The sequence below is a fragment of the Suncus etruscus genome, chromosome 12 (assembly GCF_024139225.1).
Source record: "Suncus etruscus isolate mSunEtr1 chromosome 12, mSunEtr1.pri.cur, whole genome shotgun sequence".
Classification (NCBI taxonomy): domain Eukaryota; kingdom Metazoa; phylum Chordata; class Mammalia; order Eulipotyphla; family Soricidae; genus Suncus; species Suncus etruscus.
The window spans coordinates 28,748,046-28,770,883 of NC_064859.1; positions in this window are offsets into that span (position 1 = coordinate 28,748,046).

The following is a 22,838-nucleotide window of genomic DNA, read 5'->3' on the forward strand; positions in this document are numbered from 1 at the left end:
TTAATAATTTTGTGTGTATATGTGTGTGTTTTGGGGCCATACCTGGCAGTGCTCAGGGGTTAATTCTGGCTCTGCACTCAGATTTGCTCCTGGCAAGCTTGGTGGACCATATAGGATGCCGGGATCGAACCTGTGTCCATCCTGGGTCAATCTCATGTAAGGCAACTGCCCTACCACTGTGCTACCACTTCATCTCTGTAAATAAAAAAAAAATTTAAATAATAAATAAATAAAAAATTCCAAATAAGTTATTCTTAGGAAAATACTAAAAAATGTATGGAGGGCCCGGAGAGATAGCACAGCGGCGTTTGCCTTGCAAGCAGCCGATCCAGGACCAAAGGTGGTTGGTTCGAATCCCGGTGTCCCATATGGTCCCCCGTGCCTGCCAGGAGCTATTTCTGAGCAGACAGCCAGGAGTAACCCCTGAGCAATGCCGGGTGTGGCCCAAAAACCAAAAAAAAATGTATGGAACCATAAAATATTTAATACATCCTAAGAAATACAAAGAAGAGAGAAAGGCCAGAGCACTAGCACAGCAGTAGGACATTTGCCTTGCCCACAGCCAACCTGGGACTGACCCGGGTTCGATTCCCAGCATTCCAAATAGTCCCCAAAGCTTGTCAGGAGCAATTTCTGAGCACAGAGCCAGGAATAACCCCTGAACGCTGCTAGGTGTGGCTCAACCCCCTCCTCTCCCCCCAAAAAACAAAGAAGAGGGAGAATGAAGTTATTACATTTTTGATTAAGCTATATTTTAAAGAAACTGTAATCAAAATAATAATTCATCACTGATATAAAAGCCATCTCAGAGGGGTCAGAGTGATAGCACAATGGTAGGGCGTTTGCCTTGCACGAGGCTGATCCAGGAATTGACCTTGTTTTGATCCCCGGTGTCCCATATGATTCCCCAAGTCAGGAGCGATTTCTGAGCACATAGTAACCCCTGAAAGATACCAGGTGTGGCACAAAACTAAAAAATCTCAGAGCAATGCAACAGAATTGAGAACCAATTGATAAGGCAACACATTGTGGACAACTAATTTGTAATAAATAACATAAAATGAGGATGGATAGTCTCTTTAAAAAGTACCACTGGGAAAGCACAACCACATGTTCAGAATAAAATTATATAATTTTCCTATTCCACACACATGAACATTTTAAAATGCATTGAAAACTAGAATGAAAAATCTGAAATTGTAACCTACATAGGAGACAACAAATGGTAAGCTCTTGGATATAGATTTCAGCAATATATTTGTGAATTCGCCATTAGTCACAAGAGAAACAAAAGTAAAAATAAACAAATGGAACTCCAATAAGTTAAAAAGCTTCTTCACAGTAAAGACAACTTACTGTGTGAGAGAGAAACTTGCTGACTGAAAAGAATAACTTACTGAATGGAAGAAATATTTACAAATAATATATCTGATAAAGGATAGTACCTAAAATATGTAAGCAACTTATTTAATTCAGATACACACACCAAACATCTGGATTTTTAAAAAGGAGAGAGAATATAAATATATATAAATATATAAATATATACTTATCCAAATAATACATACAGACAGCCAACATACACATAAAATATGTTTTTCTTTTCTTTTCTTAGGAAAATGCATGTCCAAACTACAATGCAATATCACCTCACACATGTTAGTATGGCTATTAAAAGACAAGAGGTGGAGAGATGGCACTCTCTTATAATATTGATGTAGGAATCTAAGGAAAACAGTATGCATTTTCTGAAAAACATAAATTCCATATAACTCAGTAATTATACTTGGATACTTACCCTACAACACAAAAACAGATTTGAAGAGGTAAATGAACCCATGTTTATTGCTGCAGTATTCCTAATATTGAGGAGCTGAGTGGCTAATCTAAATCCACATTCATAGGGATTGGGTTAAGATGTGTTCTATATATGTATATATGAAATATATATGTAATATATTTCCCAGTGAAATACTTTGAAGTCATTACAGGATGAAATCTTGTCATTTGTAAAAGTATGGGTGAATTTTGAATATATTATTTACATGGAGAAAGCCTGCATGATTTAACTCATATGTGAAATGTAAATAAAAACAAGACAAAATAAAAAACAAATTGATGGATACGAGACAGACTTGTGGGTAGCTGAATATAGGTTAAATAGACAAAGTAAATCTGTTATATGGTAATAGAATTTAAACTTGTGGTGGTGATTGTCTTGCAACTATATGCAATTATTGAATCCTAATGTATATCTAAGACTTACATCAAAGGCAATGTTACTTGAACTAAAAATATATAATGAATGTTTTCTTTGAATATTTCATTATGCTTTTTTCCTTTTTTCCTTTGGAAACTTCATATTTTATGGTGGTATAGTTTTATAATAATTTCTGTCCTTATAAATACATTTCATAAAATTAAGAGAGAGATAACCTTTATCTTTAGGTTATCTTTATCTTTAGCTTATTTTTAGATAACCTTTATGCATGGCTGAGGAAGTTCTTGCTAGAAGCAAACATTCTGACCATCTCCTGACACCGTGGGAAAAAGGTATTAAATGCAAATCTTGAACAAGTCATTACAGCTTCTGTGACTGGATGTATTTTTTTGTAAAAACTACTCATGCCTAACACCTTTTATTGGAGATGAGGTCAGTTTTCTGTGAAGAACTTAAAATCCTTGGTACATGGTTAGAAGACTAGGCAAAAATTGGATCACTGCCAATAAAAGGAAAGAAAATGGATGTCAAAATAACAAAAGTATTCTATTTATTAAAAACTATACAAACCTCTTCAATTTTTCTATAAAAGTAGAAGAAATTTGCTAATATCGCCATTGTTTTATTAAAAAAATTTGTGTCAAATGGTTTGCATTGCACATTGCAAAGAATTGATTTCTCTACAATCACAGCTTGATGAATTTTTCTACTACAATCCCCTTTCAATTATCCCTCCAAAAATATCTATAGTAGGGGCCAGAGAGATAGCATGGAGGTAGGGTGTTTGCCTTGCATGAGAGGACAATGGTTTGAATCCCGGCATCCTAACTTGTCCCCTAAGCTTGCCAGGAGCGTAGATCCAGGAGTAACCCCTGAGCGCTGCTGGGTGTGATCCCAAAACCCAAAACCCAAAAAATATCTATAGTATGTTCCAATATACAATACAAATCAAAACTATTAAACCTTTATAATCTTTATTTTATAAAATATATAAATTATTTAATATAAAATAAAATTAATATTAGTGAATGAATTTAAAGTGGAATGTGAAAAATCTTATAGAATTGATTTTTCTATAAATAGCACAGCGGTAGGACGTTTGCCTTGCACACACTGCCGATTCAGGACGGACCTTGGTTTGAGTCCCAGCATCCCATATGGTCTCCTGAGCCAGGGGCTATTTCTGAGTGCATAACCAGGAGTTATAACTCCTAAGGATGTGGCCCAAAAAGCAAAAAATAAACAAATAATAAAAATAAATGTTATATGGTTTGCACCTTACATTATAAATAAAAATTAATATTAATTTCATCACAATTATAAAGGTTTATAAAAATAGTTTAAAAGCATCTTGTTTTAGAAAATGTTTAGGCCATTTCTTATTCTTGCTATTTTTTTATCTTAATGTATGCACAAAAGATAACCAGTTTCATTCTAACTGTCTGTATAAAACACTATTATTGACATCTAAGGATTAAGTTTTAATTGAAGTAAAATTTCAAATGGTCTATTATCTGTGATCCCTATATAATGATCACAAAGACTTCCTAGAGCAGGCAATGAAACAGATAAATATGTTGAAAGGACAGCTAACAGCTCCATTTAGCTCACCCACGCTTGCCAAACTTGACACACACAATTTATCCCAGACTGTTGGAAAGAGAGCATAAAATATAGCCAGATTGTGATGCTGTATGTTTCTCAAATGGTGTTTCCTTGGGCTGAAAATCAGGTATTTCATATGCTGTTTTGGAATTCAGATATCTGTGGACAGGTTTCTCTGCCTGCATTCCTCATATTTTTTATGCCTTAGTTTTGAACTTTTTTGAGAACAAGGATAAGTCGAGTCTCTCATCTACATAATATCTTGGGTAAAATGGGTGCACGTTTTTCTTGCATAAAGATAGAGTGGAAATTTATCCATGACTAAACACAAACTCTGATGGGGAAGTAAATCCTACAAATGTTTAAAACTCAAAAATAATTGTAATCAGTGATTGTAAATGGTAACTTTTTGCTGACAAAGTGACTCTGATGAACAACGACACTAAAAGTCTAGATTTCTTTTCAATATTTTTACCTATTGGGTGCTAAAGGGAATTATGTTCTGCATTGGTTAATCTAAAATTGAGTTTGCTTTTAAAAGTGATTTAATATCTTTAATTTCAAAAGCCTTTGCATAAAACTTGGATAAATCACAAATTCAACTTCTTGTAGGGTGGGAGGCCAGAACAATTGTCTATTTTTATTGCCTACCACATATGCTTAGCCAAACATGGAATTGAAAAATAATTTTTAAATGAATGAGTATACAGGGAAAGAAACCTGAAACAAAACCTAAGAATGGTTTACATGATAAATTTGTAAATACCACAAATTGAGATCATATTGTTTTTAAACTTTTGATAAAACAAGATTAATTTTCTAATAGGACTGATTTTAGAAAAGATTAAATATGCTTCAGTTATATAAAAGTACTTTGGCATATACATGTATGTACTAAGTACTTAATTTTATTTGCGACACCATGATTTAATCACTATTAATGGTAGAGTTTTCTGCATACAATGTTCCAACACCACATCTTCTACTAGAGTGTCTGCTTTTGTCCACATTTTGTCAGTGCCCTCTTGCCTCTGTCCCCTCCTTTGGCCTATGTAAGCTCAGTTCTATAAAGCAGTTATCATTTTTTGTTGCCTTTGACCATATGTTGTCTGAAAAAATGTCTTATAAAAGAATTTAGTAACTATTAAAAAAAACTAATCTTAAAGTAAAGTTTATCTACATCAACTACCAGTTTTGTCTTAATAACCATCCTATTACATTCCTTAATAATGACAATCTAGTATTTTTTAATATAAATTTTTATTTTGATCATAGTGGCTTACATATTGTTGACAATAATATTTTAGGTACATATTTACACAAAATCAGGGGGGATTCCCATCGCCACATTGTCCTCCCTACGCCTCCGTTTCTGTCCTACCTTCCTTTTCCTTTTCCCTCACCCCAGGGCGGCTAGAATATTTGGTCCCCTCTGTATCTAACCCACTACATAGTAGTCTTGCACCTGTTTGGTCTTGATGCCTCCCTTATTTCCCCCTCTAACTGGAGTCAGGACTAGCTAGTTCAAGTTGCGTGGTTTTGTTTGAAGGAGAGAAAAGTAATAAACTGGGGTAAGAGTCTAATACCCCGAAATTGGGCGGAGTCCTTCTAAAGGCTCTCATCATCAATTTGGGAGATGGAGAAAAAGTAGGTGAAACACTCCACTAGTACCAAAAGAAGTGTCAAATATCCAGTGAGGGCTCCAGCTATATCGATAAGCACCACACAGAGCAGACAAAACAAACAAACAAACAAATAGAAAAAAAACAAAAACAAAAACAGACAAACAAAAATCACGCCATGGTCTTGAATTAAGAAACATGGCATAGCACATAACGAAAGAGAAGAAAGGATGAGAAAAAAAAAAGTATAATTGGGGACTACACTTTCAATAATCACACCCAAACAGAGAAATCGACCAAAATAGATTGGTAAATCAAAAATAATAATAACAATAATAAATGAAGGTAATATATATATTTATATAAAAAATAACCAAGGTTTTGTGCTTTTTGTATTTTTGTTTTTTTCCCTCCTGCCATGGCACAGTAAATATTGGGGTCATTCGAAAAAGAATTCACTTGGCCTAAGAGATATGGGATTTCTCCGTCCTTGGAGCATACTGTCATGGGATCAACTCTAGACATTGCTCAGGATCCTTTACTTTCCCGGTGGTGTTTTTTTTTTTTTTTTTTTTTTTTTTTTTGTGTGTGGAAGACTTCTGCTCTGTGTTTAGAGGTCTCAGTATCTGCACTGATCTGGGGTGGGACTTATGATGAAGTCAGTCTTTGTGGTTCTAGAGGTTCTGTTACTTCAGTGTCATTTTAATCCATCTTCTGTGGTTGATGATCTTGGTCTTTGCACTGAGCCTAGGGTGGCACCTAGGATAGCGTCTTTCTTGTGCTCCCAAAAGCCCCATTCCGTTACAATTGTCTCTGCCGGACCTTTGGGGCTGTGGATCATGATTCTTGTGCAGGTTATAGTTCAAACCCTAAACTAGGGCTTATTTATTGGTCCCAAGATGTATACAGTCTGGTCGTGGATCAATCAGCCAGTCATCTGTAAATCCCGATCTTGGGTTTTTGTCCTACCAAAGGGTGCCAAGACTTCTGGTTTTGTCTTGTCGTTAGTTGGTAAGGTAGGCGAATCTGCTCTAAGGTCAAGATGTTCGCATTTTCCTCGTTGTCAGGATATCATGTTAGAGCTGGGCCTTGTTGTTGGTCTCGTCGTATTAAGGCCGTCCTGGATGGAGTTTGTTTCCTGCAGCTGTTGTGAAGAGCTGTGCCGTTTCTATGTCGGGGATCCAGGGTTCAAGGCTGGATGAATGGTATCTAATCACCTGAGGTCTAATTTGATTCCACATGACATATTTTCAAGGCAGGAGATATCCCTATATTTTAAACAACTATGAGTTCCTATCTCTAGTAGATAAGAGCTCTCTTTTATTTTTTTTAAATGTAAAATTTCCCCTTTACTTAGTGTGCCTTTGTAGGGGGAAGTGGTGCTACATTATAATGCCTGTGTATTCGTGGGTGGACTGATGGGATAACAGACACAGGTCACATACCAAAAAACGAAGAAAAAAAAAAGGGGGGGGATTAAAAATGTATGTGCTCACAAATATATATGTAGGACAAACATTTAAAAAAGATAAATAAATAAATTTAAAAAAAAGGAAATAAAATGAGTTAGCGAAATTTTTATAGAACCAAAGTGGTGCAAAAGACTACCTTACATTTGGGGGAGGGCAGGTAAAGAGGTGGTGTATTACAGGTCTTATGCCTATGTTGGAAGTACAGTTTTTCCCATTGTCTTTTGGGTTTTTCTTGTGGTGTGTGGGTTCCCAGGCATCTTCCTAACCCACCCCCTGACCTTCTTCAGATTGGTAAATGTTTGCGGCAGGGAGGACAATCTAGTATTTGATTGTAGTTCTCTACTAAAGAGAAACTTACTGCCTTTCCAACTATCCAGCTCTTAATCAGACCCACTGTTAGTGCATTTTATTCACATTGAACTTCAGTATATTGAAACTCTAGTTATTCTGTTAACTTACTGGAAACTGCCTTTGCCTCTAATAGGAGGCAGAAGACATCTGACTCCTTTTCTCTTCTTTCCCTGTTCCATCTTCCGCAGGTACTTAAAATTAATCCCTCTGTCATAAGTTAATCTTTAGATTTTTCTGATTATCATCAGATTTTATTGCTTGAAAGTTTTCTATTTTCTTGAGCTTTAGGGGAATGAGAAAAAAAAGAATGAAATATCTAAATTAAAAGTTAATGAAGAATGTATCTGAAATTATGTTTCTCAAAATCTAAATGTAATGTATATACACAAGTCTCCTTGGGATCAGAATGTAAGGACCCATGTTTCCATATTCCTAATACATTCCCAGCTCATAGTAATACAGTTATGTTGAAGACCACACATTAGTGGCAAAGCATTAGAACCTATGAATAATGTATAAGATTGCAATTGGAATAATTCTCCTGTTCTTGGCATTTTCCTTTAAACTTGTTTAAAAACTCTAGCTTGATTATTAATATGATGGTAGAATTTCTCAGGTGATAACGAGTATAAAAAAATCAGGTAGAGAATTATATAAAGAGTTGGATATATGATACCTTCTGGCTATATTGATTTTGAAGATCTAGAAGGGGATCAAGAAATTTGAATTTTTTAACAATTATGTCCCCTACATGTAATTTTGACACAGATGGCCTTTGGCTCAGACTACAGGAAACAGTGCCTGGAATGAATAAGTTAAGTGGAAACACCGGTTTTCTACATTGCTCATCATTCTTAATCATCTCAGTGAAGGATGTCGACTAAATGGCGACCACATTTTGTAGGGGTTAGTTATAAATGCCTAAACTCACACTGTTTGGTCAGACTACACACTTACAGTCACAAGGACATGCCCCAAGAAGACCTCCCTGAATGAAGAACCCAGTCCATTTACTCTTGTTATAGGAAAACTTCAATAAATAATAATATTCAGAGAGAAAATTAGGTAGCAGACATATGGATGCCATTTATTATTAAATTAGTTAGACCAAGGTGCCATTTATAGTGGCTCTTTCTTTAAACAAATGGCATCTTTATAAAATGTGTTGATACTAAGAGACCTCTGCCAAATTAGTAGCACTCTTATTTTAGTTTAGATGGTTGGAAAATCATCCAGTTCCCATAGGGCTGGAAAAAATTCATCACATTTGAAAATACCCGACTACAAACTCACAACTGTGTTTTTTCAATGTGTTTTCTTCCCAGATGTGATGGGCAGGAACAAATAAGTGAAATCAATGTGCTTCACTAATACATAGAAATCAGGAGTCTGGGAAAATAAGAAGCATGGGGAATTGGTAGAGCTTGTGCTCAGTATAATAAAGCTAAGACCAAGGACTTTTCTGATTTGATATCTTGAGAAGCTGGGAGTTGAGTAGTTTTTCTGTCATAAATATTTCTTATAAAACAAATAAGTTATTTTTGCCTCTTGCTCAAACAGGCAAAAATCCCACCGAGTTGAAGCACATACTCAATAAACCAAATGGCTAGAAATCAAATTTTTTTTATTCTTAAACCATGTGTGCATCACAAAAGCCCTTGGCTCATTTACACATCTCATATAATTATTCCTAAATGACCCTGTTGTGTTGAAAGCTTGCTAAGGTTGGGGGAAGATGATAAAATGAAATCTGTGTTGCCTAAGGGAAAAATTATAAGGAAACAAAGTTTACATGTGAATTGTATGTGTGTATTTTTGTGCTGGCTATGTGTTGGAACAATGTGACTTTTGCTATTGGGATAACTGGCAATGTGCCAGTAGCACATGAAAATAAAATTACTAGGAAAATTATTACAAAACGCAGATTTATGTGTACAGAAATATTTGGTAAATGACATATACATATCTGCAGAGTTCATATTCTTTCCACTCCCAAACTCTTGCCGAAGAGGCAGGCTGATTGGATATGGTGATAGAGGATCAAAGGGGTTTTGGGGACAGCGATCCTCTGACCTTTGCAAAGCAGACAAACACTCAGAATCACACAGAGACATAACAACATACAGTGACGTGGAGACTTTCGTAACAAGACACAGATGTAAACAACCAAAAACCTGCCCAGCTTTGGCCCCTGATTAGTGGTAGTTTCACCCCCATCCCAACAAATTAACTGACATTCCTTGATTTTTACAGGAATCAGTGAGTTTCTTAAGAAATGATTTCTAAGTCATTGACATTTGATAACTATTGGGTCCATCTTTCTGGTTAAGACTTAATATCTGAGGTTAAGCAGCCATTCTAAAATAATTACATTGGGTTGATTGCAGAACCAGGAAGATAAGAATAAGACACTGGACTCAAGCCTTCTTCATGGGCTCTTGCCTTACCCTTAACTTAAGCATAAGGGTATGAAGTAATTACACTAATTATGTAACTTTAAAACTATAGTTAGAAAATAATATTTTTAATTTGTGGATCCTATATCTTTATTTCTTAGTATGGAACAAAAGAGAAAGCATTTCTTATAATATATGCTGAAAGAATGAACAAATTAATTTTATGCATCAATTAGCTTCTTCTGGCCACACAGACAACACTCAGGGTTTTCTCATAGCTCAGAGATTACTTCTGGTGTGCATCAGGGACCATATGTGGTGCCAGGGATTAAACATGGATCAGATGAATGCAAGGCAAGCTCTCAATCTGCAATACTATTGCCCTGTCAATTAAATTTTCAGATTTTTTTTGTTTGTTTCTTTGGGTCACACCCGGCATTGCTCAGAGGTTACTCCTGGCTCTATGCTCAGACATCGCTCCTGGCAGGCTCGGGGGACCATGTGGGACACTGGGATTTGAACTAATAACCTTCTGCATGAAAGGCAAACACCTTACCCTCCATGCTATCTCTCTGGCCCTAAATTTTCAGGTTTTTTAGTATAAATTTATATCAGTTTACTTTAAAAAGTATAAAATGTAACTCAAATTATAAATTGAAACATATTTCCACTACTTTACACATATTTCGGTCACCAGTAACTCCACCAATGCCTCCTTTATTGTGAATCAGCATTAATACCAACATAATTCATGTTCATTCAAAACCCATTCATCTTCACTTTTCTATTCCAAGAGTGGTATCTCCTAAAATAAATTAATAATGGCAATATTTTGCTCCTTGGAAGAAAAGGTTTTTTTTATATATCTTAAAATCTACTTTCTTTAAAAATAGTCTTTCTGATTACATTTTAAGTTAAGTTTGTGACTAAAAATCAATAGCCACAAATGATGTGAACTATCATTTTCACACAGTAAGTGGGACACAGATGTTCCACTTGTTTGGGTCATCCACACAGATGCCCCCAAAATGCTTAGGTAGTTTTTAATATTTTTATATTTTCAGTTTCCTCTTCTGAGAAACTATGTATTATTTATTCTGGGTGTGGACCTGCTGACCTGTCTTTCATAATCATTTTTTTAAAAATACTAAAAGTCAAGAAGGAAAGTTACTATTTTGAACAAGTGGGAATAATTGAAGCATCTTTTGCATAGGAGTTATATCCAGTAGTGATGAGGTTGAGAGCAGTTACTTCTCCTGGTAATACTCAGCCTGCTATGGTGGTGAAGGGATGAATAGGCCAGTTAAGTGATGCTCAGGGAACACCAGAACTACCCTCCACAGCTTAAAAGATGGGCGTGTGGTAACAGACATAGAATCCGGGAATTCACACGTAGTCACACATGTAAGCTACTACTTTCAACCATATTTCTGTCCTTAGATGTATTTTCTGAAAAGAAATTTGTATTACTATAACAAACTAAGATTACTTCCTGTTTCTTCGGTTATTGTTCTAGTGTCTTTGTTGAGTTTCTTTCAATAATGCCTACCGCATGATTTCAGGCCTGCTTTTTCCCTCCTCACAGGTGAATATGAAAAGTAGCAGATTCAAGACAGAAAATGAATTAATGCAAATTTTCTTCCACTGAGGTCAGAGAAGCATTATGAAGGCTCTGAAGCTAGTATGTCTTTTGTAGAGCACTTTCCACACTTCCTCCCTCTCCTTCAGTTATTCTTGCTCTGTAGTCTTCAATAGCTGGCCCACAATTAGGTGCCTATCCTCAGGCATTAAAAAACTCTGAAAATCAATGCTTACCACAGTGTTTACTAGTAGCAGGGCTTTGGACAAGTATACAGACTTACAATCTTATCAAGTATAATAAGATTAAAAGTGATTGCTCTAGTTGGCTGTGGATTAAACTGGCCATTTGGCAGGCTCTGAAAAAACTCTTCCATAACTTTCTGTTAATCTGAGACTTGAGTGTGTTGCTTTGAACTGTGAATTAGAAAACTACAGACAAAACTGAAGAGATAGGTCAGAGAAATAATACAAGAAGTAAGTGGGTTTGATTACTGGTATTGCATATTGTCCCCTAAGTATCACCAGGAGAGATCCCTAAGATCCCTGAACACAGAATCAGAAGTAGACCCTGAGCACAGCTGGGGATTAATCCCAAATAAAATAAAACAAATTACAAAACAGCTTTTAGGGTAAAGAAGAGAGAAAAAGAAGAAGAAAAAGAGGAAGGAGGAGGAAAAGAAGGAGGAGGAAGAGAAAGAGGAGGAGGAGGAGGGGAAGAAGAAGAAGAAGAAGAAGAAGAAGAAGAAGAAGAAGAAGAAGAAGAAGAAGAAGGAGGAGGAGGAGGAGGAGGAGGAGGAGGAGGTGGATGAGGAGAAGGAGAAGAGGAAGAGGAGAAGGAGGAAAAGAAGAAGAGGAAGAAGAGAAAGAGGAAGAGTAGGAATAGAAGGAGAAGCTAAGAGGAAGAGAAGGAGGAAAGAAGGAGGAAAAGAAGAAGAGAAGGGGAAGAGGAAGAGGAGAAGGAGGAAAAAAGGAAGAAGGAGGAGGAGAAGGAGATAAAAAATAGAAGAAAAGTTTTATCATAGTGGTAGACTGGCGTGGGAGAGAAAAAGGGGGACATTGGTGGTGGGAAGTGTACACTGCTGAAAGGATAATATTTGGGACATTGTAGGATTGAAACTTAATTTTAAAAGTAAAATGAGAAAGAAGAAACTGCAAGGAGACAGGCACTTTTGGAGAAGAAGGTTTTGGTTAGTCTTCCTCAGATCAGCCTATACATTCACTTATCTTTGTAGAATATGTGTGTGGGGGTAGGGGAGAGGAGGGAGGTCATATACCACGGTTCTTATCAAGTAATTTTGTAACCTGGAAGCCTCATTAAACCAAAACTTTTATACAATTGGTGTTATCAGAGCTGAGGATACAATTGTGGTTGACTGTGGTGCTGTTTGGAAAAGCCAACAGAAAACAAAACAAAACAAAAACACAATCGCCATGGATAGATACCAAGAAAAGAATCCCCAATTAGAGTTGAAAATGCTAAAATTAATTTCAATTTGACTGCTGAGATTTTGTACCTCGATGTGAACAGAACTGTGTCTGCAACAGTGAGAATACATGCTCATCTCTATGGTGACATCACATAAGTTTTTACTTATCTAATGATAGCAGAGTGTTTTCAGCATTCCAGCTCAAATTCTGATATGGAAAGCAGAGTGTAGAAAGGGGGAAATATGTAGCAGGAGGCGGAACAGGTCTGATGTGGTATAGTTCGGTATGCAAGGAGCCAGGGCCTAATGAAATCTGAGAACTGTTTCCACTCAGCCTCCTTGAAGTGTTTGCTCTGAATCATCTCATGGGATCCTTGAACCAAAAAGAGATAGCCTTGAAGCCCACCTACCTTTTCTTTGAAAGTGTAAACCTAAGGGATCCCGGATGGCCTGGGTTTGAGAGCCTGCCTTTTGGTGTGCTTCCTTTCTTTGATGCCAGCCATGTTCAAAAGAATCCAGGGTTCTTTGTTTGACCAGCACCTTCAGGTTGGAACAAGCCATTTGTGAAATACTCTACCCACCCCTCTGAAACACCAACCCCACCCTGAGTGGAGGCCTCGCCTCGGGACTGCTTTGGGTGCCTGACTTTGACTTCGTTTCTGCCCTTGACTTCTTTGCCTGGAGAGTAAAGATGAGGCAATCCTTATTACCTGTCACAGTGTGCCAGTGCGCTGAGAATATTTCCTAACCCTGCTCCACCCTCCCTGAGAATGAGTTTAACCCTGGAAAGTGTCTTGAAGAGGACCGAAAATAACTTGAAAAACCACCAGAGAGAGAAGGGACTCTATCATTCGTATGCAAGGTCACATGGAAAGAATGAGGTGTGGTCAACACACCCTGATCTAGCTTGATAGTTGATATTCACACACTTAATGTTTTCTCGAAAGAAATATACGCAGCCTCAGTGCCTCCATTTCTAATCTTGGTTCCAGACACACAGTTCCCCCATTGTTTCTGAGACACACACACACAAGTAACCACTATAAACAAGGCTAGGAAACATAGCAATTAGAACTGTCCTAGAAGTCTATGGGGGTAAAGAGAGGAGGTGATGTTTCCCCTCTAAAGCTAGAATAGCACTCTGAAAAGTCGGATATGAATGTTACTTCAGCTCACCTCTCCCTTTTTCTCTCCTTGAGCAAATTCTGTCAGATCCTACTAACCTCTCTCTTTCAGAGGCTTTCAAGTTAATACACTCTGTCTCATTCTGAGTCTCAAATGGAAATTTCTAGTTTACTTGATCAACCAACACATCTATAATAGCCAGTTCCTATACATGGCTCGAGGCTGACTTTTATGAAGTTTTTTACATCCATCACCCCTCTAGATAAAAATGGCATTTTTTGGAAACACTTTCATCAAGCAGACATATTTATCTCTGGGTGTCTTCATTGTCATCTACAATGTTGTCTTCTCAGATTAAAATGGAGAGTCGTGGTTGGGTTCTCCCAGCAACTGCTAAGCAGCTTTTCTCTTTGGGGTCTATGGTCTCTGCTCCCTGAATGAAGATCCCTTTAACTTCTACAAATTGGAATAACGCCTATTTCAAATATGTTATTTGATGAAAGCAGATGTCAGCAGATACTGCCTATGTAATTGATATTTGATTTATTCAAGATTTATGCATGCTGTGCCTTAGATTTATTAATGATAATCCTCGGCTCTTGTGTTTAATATAGTGGAACCAAAACATAATTTTCTGGGATCAGCCAGAAATGCATCAAAGTGATTAACTCTACATGCAAAGCATTATCCAGTGACATCCCTACTGTGCACAGTGCAAAAGGAGGCAATAATACAGTAATTGGCTTCACTTATGCAAGTTAGATGTATGCCATGATTGCCAGTAAAATTCAGTCCCTTTTATCCTTGATTCTGCATCTTCATATCCCTTGTCATCACTGATGTTCCTTTTCCAGTCAAGATTCACCTGAGATGACTGAGTTTTTGTATGGATGCTTATGCATACAAGTGCATACACCATTTATGCACACATACATACACATCCCCTTCCAGCATGTAGGTTAAAAAAGATACAGAGTCTTCTTATTAAAACAAGCAGGAGGAGAGCTGACCTGCTCTGGAATCACTTTTGAGGATACCACATCTGAAAGAGATAAGGGGCCCCCTCTTTCTCTCGAAAGAATGCTACCAGAATACATCCCAGCATTGTTTTCTATCCAGATAACCCATATAAGTACTTGGCCACAAGCCCTTTGAAACCATAGAGTGACCCCATGGCCGGGGTTCCAACCAAGGCAGGCACCGGGCATGGAACGCATAAACCAAAACCCTGAAGACAGTCACTTAGATGTTGGAGAGTAGATGGGGTGGATATTTGTTTCCTTTTTGTCTCAGTTAATTACAAATTCAGTGAATGCTTAATGCACGTTGCTTATAAGACTATATCCTTCAAACTTTCAAATATTTTCATTGTGAAGTAGTTTATAATAGTGGACAAGCTTTATTTAAAAATTGAAGCTAAAATGTTATATACATGCGGCAAAATATTCATTCTATGAAAATGTATGAAATAAAAAATACAGTTGCCATTTCTCTGAAGATATCCTGTATTTTGTCTTTCTTTCCAAAATAAACATTATAATAACTTCTTGTGTTACTTTCCTAAAAAAAAAATAACAGTATTCTGACATCTATGCCTCTATGTGTACCATGTGTTTTTATTTACCAGGCATCTCAGAGGTATTGCTCTGTTTGCACATGGGGCACTTCTTGTTTTTCATTGTTGCTTAGAAGTGTTTTTAATTGTTAAACGTGATACTTGGGCTGCCATCACTGTACAGGAAGCAGAATGCTTGAAAATCATTTAAAGACTCCAGTCACAACTGAGAATGAAGAAGCATCACCTGAGAATTGACAACAAGATGGAAACACAAACTGCATTCCATATTTTGCAGGAAAACATGTGAATGGGTCTTGATTTTTGTGGTCCAAAATGTGCTATCTTCAGAACTTCTAGAAGGATGTGTCAGAGTTTCAGAATCGAATCAGACTATTGGAGAGCATTCCTGATTCCCTTGGGTCCTTCCAGGTTTCTAAGAAGGTTTTTAGTAACATTCTTGTTTTTAGTAGGAAGTTATTTTTTTTATTGTAAGAATTTATTCAAGAGACAAAATTAAATAACATATTGAGGTAAACTAACATAACATAATATAGTAACATAACATAACATATAATGTAATTAACATAATATAATAATAAATGGAAGACAAAGAATATTTCTGAATAAAACACAATATTTTTTATCATAATGACTTACATATCTTTCACAGGAGTATTTTAGTTACATATTAACATTGAATCAGGGGAATACCCATCACCAAATATGTCCTCCCCCCATCCCAGTTCCCTTTCTGCAATCCATATACCCCCACCATCACCCCTCGGGCTGCTAGAGTAGGTGGTCCCTTCTCTGTCTAGCTTACTATTAGTGATCATATATCTGTTTGGTACTGGTATCCTCCCTTGTTCCCCCCTCTATTTAAGATATGGAGCTAGATAAATCGAGTTATGTGGTTTTGTTTGAAGGAAAGAAAAGCAATAGGTTGGGGTACAAAATAAGAAAAAAAAAGAAGTCAAATACACTGAAAACGGGCGGAGTCCTTCTAAAGGCTTTCACCCTCAGTTTGAGAGAGGATGTGAAAAAGGTAATTGAAACACCACAACAATACAGAAAGAGATATCAAATTAAATATCCAGTGAGCACTACAGCAATAAAGACAAGCACCACACAATAGTCTCGGTTCTTCAAAAGAAATAGTGCCCAAAATACAAGAGCCACCCACTGAGTGGGAGAAACTATTCACCCAATACCCATCAGATAAGGGGCTAATCTCCAAAAAATACAGGGCACTGACATAACTTTACAAGAAATAAACATCTAATCTCATCAAAAAATGGGGAGAAGAAATGAACAAACACTTTGATAAAAAAAGAAATACAAATGGCCAAAAGGCACATGAAAAAATACTCCTCATAACTAATCATCAGGGAGATGCAAATCAAAATAACTATGAGGTACCACCTCACACCACAGAGATTGGCACACATCACAAAGAATGAGAACAATCAGTGCTGGCGGGATGTGGAGAGAAAGGAACACTTATCCACTGCTGGTGGGAATGCCGTCTAGTCCAACCTCTATGGAAAATGATATGGAGATTCCTCCAAAAACTGAAAATTGAGCTCCAATTTGACCCAGCTATTCCACTCCTAGGGATATACCCTAGGTACACAAGAATACAATACAAAAACCCCCTCCTCACACCTATATTTATTGCAGCACTATTCACAATAGCCAGGCTCTGGAAACAACCAAGATGCCCTTCAACAGACGAATGGCTAAAGAAACTGTGGTACATATACACAATGGAATATTAATGCAGCCATCAGGAGAGATGAAGTCATGAAATTTTTCTATATATGTATGTACATGGAATCTATCATGCTGAGTGAAATAAGTCAGAGGGAGAGAGAGAGATGCAGAATAGTCTCACTCATCTATGGGTTTTAAGAAAAATAAAAGTCATTTTTGCAACAATCCTGAGACAATAAAAGGAGGGCTGGAACTTCCAGCTTAATTCATGAAGCTCACCACAAAGAGTGGTGAGTGCAGTTATAGAAATAACTACACTGAGAACTACCATAGTCATGTGAATGAATGAGGGAACTGGAAAGCCTGTCTAGAGTACAGATGGGGGTGGGGTGGGATGGAGGGAGATTTGGGACATTGGTGGTGAGAATGTTGCACTGGTGAAGGGGGTGTTCTTTACATGACTGAAACCTAATCACAATCATATTTGTAATCAAGATGTTTAAATAAAGATATTATAAATAAAAAATAGTCTCAGTTCTGAAATCAAATCATGCTGGAATATGCATAAAGAGAAAGATAAGATAGAATAAAATAATATTGGAGACATAAACTTCAATCTCTACACCAAAATAGAGATGTCAAAAAACAATTGATCAATCGATAAATAAATCTGTGGAAAAATGATTGTTTTGTGCTTTTTTTTTCTTTTCTTTTCCCCCTGCATAGGCACAGTAACTATTGGGGATATTGTAGAGGGAATTCCCTTGGCCTAGGAGATACAGGGTTTCTCCACCCCTAAAGTATACTGTCATGGGATTAACTATAGACTCCTTGCATGACAATTTACTCTCCTCTTGGTGCTTTCGTGTTTAGTAACATTCTTAAGCACGACTTACACCTCATAGATTTAAACCAAATTCCCAAACAGTGAGCTTCTGTATATTCATCTTCTTTGGTCAAACAAGCAGAGAACACATCACAATCATTTTGGAGGCTACTACTATTCCCACACCTCACTACAACTGTTTTAGCATCCCTCCCATCACACACTTTGGCAAACACTGAAAATAACAAAAGAGAAATATAGAAAATGAAGCCTCCTGATGTTTCTTGGGTAGTTTTATAGAACAATATAATTGGTTTAGATCAGTTTCTCTTTTGTTCTTGAAGCAGTATTAGTGATAGTCTAAGCCTAAGCAAGTACATAACATAAGGCATATTTTGGCAGTGAAGAGTGGGTGGGGGTAAGGGGTTTCTTCCAAAGAACTCCTTTCAGTGATGCTTGGCCAGTAGGTCTGGGTTTAAAACAAGAGCACATAACTCGATTTATCAGCTCTGCCTCTAAAATAGAGGGGAAACAAGGGAGCGTACCAGGACCAAACAGATATATGATCACTAATAGTAAGCTAGACAAAGAGGAGACCACCTATGCTAGCAGCCTGGGGGGTGATGGTGGGGGTATATGGATTGCAGAAAGGAAACTGGGATGGGGGAGGGCAAATTTGGTGATGGGTATTCCCCTGATTCAATGTTAATATGTACTTAAAATACTACTGTGAAAGATATGTAAGCCATTATGATCAAAATAATTTTTTTTTAAAAATGCAGTGCAATTTGGGTCTTGTAGTGTTCAAGGGTCTCCAAAGTTGCATACCCTGATGCTCTGAGAAGAGTGTGGTTCTAGGAATGAAAAAGACTTAACTATATGCAATGCAAAACCTCAGGCCCCTTTTTCAGCATTCTTAATGCTATTCGTTAATTGCCCTGAAAATCGAGTGGATATTTTGGAGCATCTTTAAAAGTCATCTTTTTAAAGTACTATGAATAATTGCTTGTGTGCTGAATGGTATTCTGCATGGGCCAGGCCTATCCAGATCCTAGTCTACTCAGCAAACCCCTGCATTTCTGAGCAGCAGACACAGTAGTTCACTCTCAGAACACATTTCTTCTAGCTGTTACAGAAGCTATTCCTGCTTCAGCAATCCAAATGATCTATTTTTCCTGTCCTAAAACTTAATTGATTCCTGCTTCTGAGTGCCATAGACTATGAAAAGCTATGTCTTTGCTGGGTAGCAGTCTATCAGATGAGGTCCAGCTGGGCTCACTTGGAAAGGCTGCCCCAGCACGGGATAGCCCAGGGATCCTGGATCTAAAGTCTGCAAGAAATTAGGACAGGGATAAAAGAAGCCTGAGGGAGTGATTTCAAAATGTGAAGTATGGCCACCGTTTTCACGTGTAAATCTTCAGAGTCCCAGAAGATAAGAGTACCATGAAGGCTACAGAGGGGAGGGATCAGAGGGCACTGGAAGCTAATAACCATTATGGCGAGCAGATGCTCGAACAAAGCTCACCTGGGTGCATAGCCCAAGCGTAAGTGTTTCTTCTAGCCTTGATACCTTAGGACTAAAACTTCTCTACTCTGGCTTCAGATTCTTCTGTGGAAACCTATCTCCTTTGAATGTTTTAGACAGAACCTAGAGAATTAATTTCACCTTGATAGGAAGATTAATAATATTTCTTATCATTCAACAGGACTCCATCTTCTAAAAGTTCTTCTGCACCAGCAAATTACAGAAATCTGTAGTAGTTTAGAATCTGAAGGACTCTTGTGTATTTTCTCAGTTTCTATAGTTCATAATTAGTTGCAAGAGGTGCAGAATGGGTTTTTTTTTCCTAAAAAATCCTCTGCAATATAATAATGTCATTGATAAAAAAAAAGTTATTTTCAGGGGAGGAGGAAAAGAGAAACTGTTAGGAACAGCTGAGTGACCTGACCCTGGAACCTAAAATGCCTTGAAAAATTTAGTTGATTGAATCTCATAATAGGAACATGACTATAAGGCAGAATTCTCTTAAAACATGGATTCTCAAGCTCACATCACCCTCTTATGGGAGTTTCTTTATAATCAAGTTCTCAGGTCTATTCCAAACCTATTAGAGAGGTGGAGTTATTATCAAGGATTTTGATGCCCATATAGATAATTTTAATGGATTTTAGGAATAACCTGAATTGTTGCAATGAGATAAGACCCACATATATGCTGTTCCATAGAAATTATGACTAGGTATTTATAAAAATAACTGACACATTTAAAAATTGAATTAAAATAATTTAATGTTTGTAATTACTTTATTTAAATACTGGTTACAAGGTTGTTCATAATACATTTTCTTTAGTTGGTTGTGGTTTTTAAGCCACACCTGGTGGCACTCAGGGGTTACTCCTGGCTCTGTGCTCAGAAATTACTCCTGGCAGGATCAGGGACCATATGGGATACTGTGAATTGAACCTGGATCTGATGCATGCAAGGCAAACACCCTACCCACTGTAATAATGCTTTGGCCCCAGAGAGTTTCCTTTTAAAAGTTACAAAGTTGTTCATGATTGATAACTCATACAATATCAAACACTCTTCACCAGTGCACATTTCCCACCACCAATGTAACCAGCTCCCCCACCACACTCCCCCTGCTACTCTTTCTCCTATATGCCCCTGAGGCAGAAATTTTTTCTCTCTCTCTTTCTTCTCTCTCCCTCCCTCTCTCTTCTTATTTTTTGTTTTAGACACCGTGGTTTTCAATATTGTAATTGAAGGGGTAACATAACTGTCACTTTAATTCAAAAAGGTCATTTTAATTTTTAAGACATATTTCCCATCTGTCGCCTTATAATTCTTGTATTCCCATATTTTTATAATTACAAAACAAAGATCAGAAAGATTAGAAAAATTCAGAACTTTTGCTAGGCTACACAACTAATTTGTGGAGTAATAAGTATAAAATTCCATGATTTAATACCGAGTTCATTGTTTCCCTTAGATGCTTACAGAAAATTGATTTTAGACAATTTTCTCAGATTAGAATTTATAAACTGGCTTAATCTATGGATACTTACTCTATTCACTCACTTTTGTTGTGACAAGGTTTTTTGTTTGTTTGTTTGGTTTTTGGTTTTTGGTTTTTGGTTTTTGGGTCACACCAGGCATCGTTCAGGGTTACTCCTGGCTCCATGCTCAGAAATTGCTCCTGGCAGCCTTGGCAGACCATACGGGATGCCCAGACTCGAATCAATGATCTCCTGCATGATGGCCCCTAGTTTTTAGAAACAAACAATAAGGGTAAAAAATAGCAAGTGTCAGTTCAGCCATTAGTTAGGGTGTATTCTGCTTTTTTGGTAACAAGTTAGATGTGAGGTGTTATAAGTTAAAACTATTTCTTTCTGATCCTGTTGGTGGGCATCTGCCTTTACTTGTAACTGGTTGAATCCCCCCTTTGAAAGAGAACTAATAACATCTTAACATATGGTTTTGAATTTGGACCACCTAATCACCTTGCATACAGATTAATTGTAAGTGTTAATGGCATAGTTCCCAGCAAGGAATGTCAAAATACTTGCTGGCCTTCTATGTACATATTCTAATCTAAGAGGATTTGCTTTTGATACTGAGCTGGATTAACTCTGAACATAAAGAAAAATACTATAACTTCAGCAACCACCTGTAAAGCAAGTTTCTGTAACTACGGAGTCTGGATTAGTGTTCTAAGCAGGGTGCAGGATAATTAATTTGACATCCCATTTTAACTCTCTCAGAAGAATACCCAGGACATGATATTCTTTTGTTTGTTTGTTTGTTTGTTTTGGGGGGCCACACCCGTTTGATGCTCAGGGGTTACTCCTGGCTAAGTGCTCAGAAATTGCCTCTGGCTTGGGGGGACCATATGGGACGCTGGGGGATCGAACCGCGATCCTTTCTTGGCTAGTGCTTGCAAGGCAGACACCTTACCTCTAGTGCCACCTCGCCGGCCCCAGGACATGATATTCTTAACTGGGGGTAGTAAAGGGAACAAAATTGTGTTGAGGGTAAAATATCCATTCAAAACTTTGCATGGAAAATGCCATTAGAGTTGATGTGTTAGTGTTCTTTTCTATAACTGTGTCCTCCCAGTCCCTACTCTTCCCATTCCACAAAGACTGAAGAAATGGGTGAAAAACCAGTCGAAAGAACTCTACTTTGAACTTGACTTCACAGAATGTATTCAACTTCCAGGGAAGGGAGCTTCAATTTTATTTATCATAATTATTGCATACCTTATCTAACACAATCTTTCTCTTGTATCAGTACAATTTTCCTTTTTAATAAACATCCAATTTTAATTTCCCAAGTGCTTGTGTATGTGTGATTGTTATAATTCACTTTAAAGGCTTCTTGTGGAATATAAATTATAAAGACATAAAAGTAAACATAGAATAATCTCTTTTCATGAATATATTTACAAACATATCAACTCTAAGAAGAATAAATTGGATCATAAAAACTTTGAGAATTACTCTTACTGGGGGCCCAGAGAGATAGCACAGCAGCGTTTGCCTTGCAAGCAGCCGATCCAGGACCAAAGGTGGTTGGTTCGAATCCCGGTGTCCCATATGGTCCCCCGTGCCTGCCAGGTGCTATTTCTGAGCAGACAGCCAGGAGTAACGCCTGAGCACCGCTGGGTGTGGCCCAAAAACCAAAAAAAATAAAAATAAAAATAAAAAGAATTACTCTTACTGGGCTTTTCTTTTGCCCAGTTTCTCCAGCTATAGAACCAAAGAAAACATATCAAATAGGTCAAAATCCGATCACTGCTGGCTGATTAGAAAGTGAGAATCATTAACTCAAACATAGCACCACCAATTTTGTCATGCCTCAGGGTACAGACCCTTAACATTATAATTTCACAAGCCTTCTTTGAGCAAGAACTCAGTACCTAGTTCCTGGAGTATTCC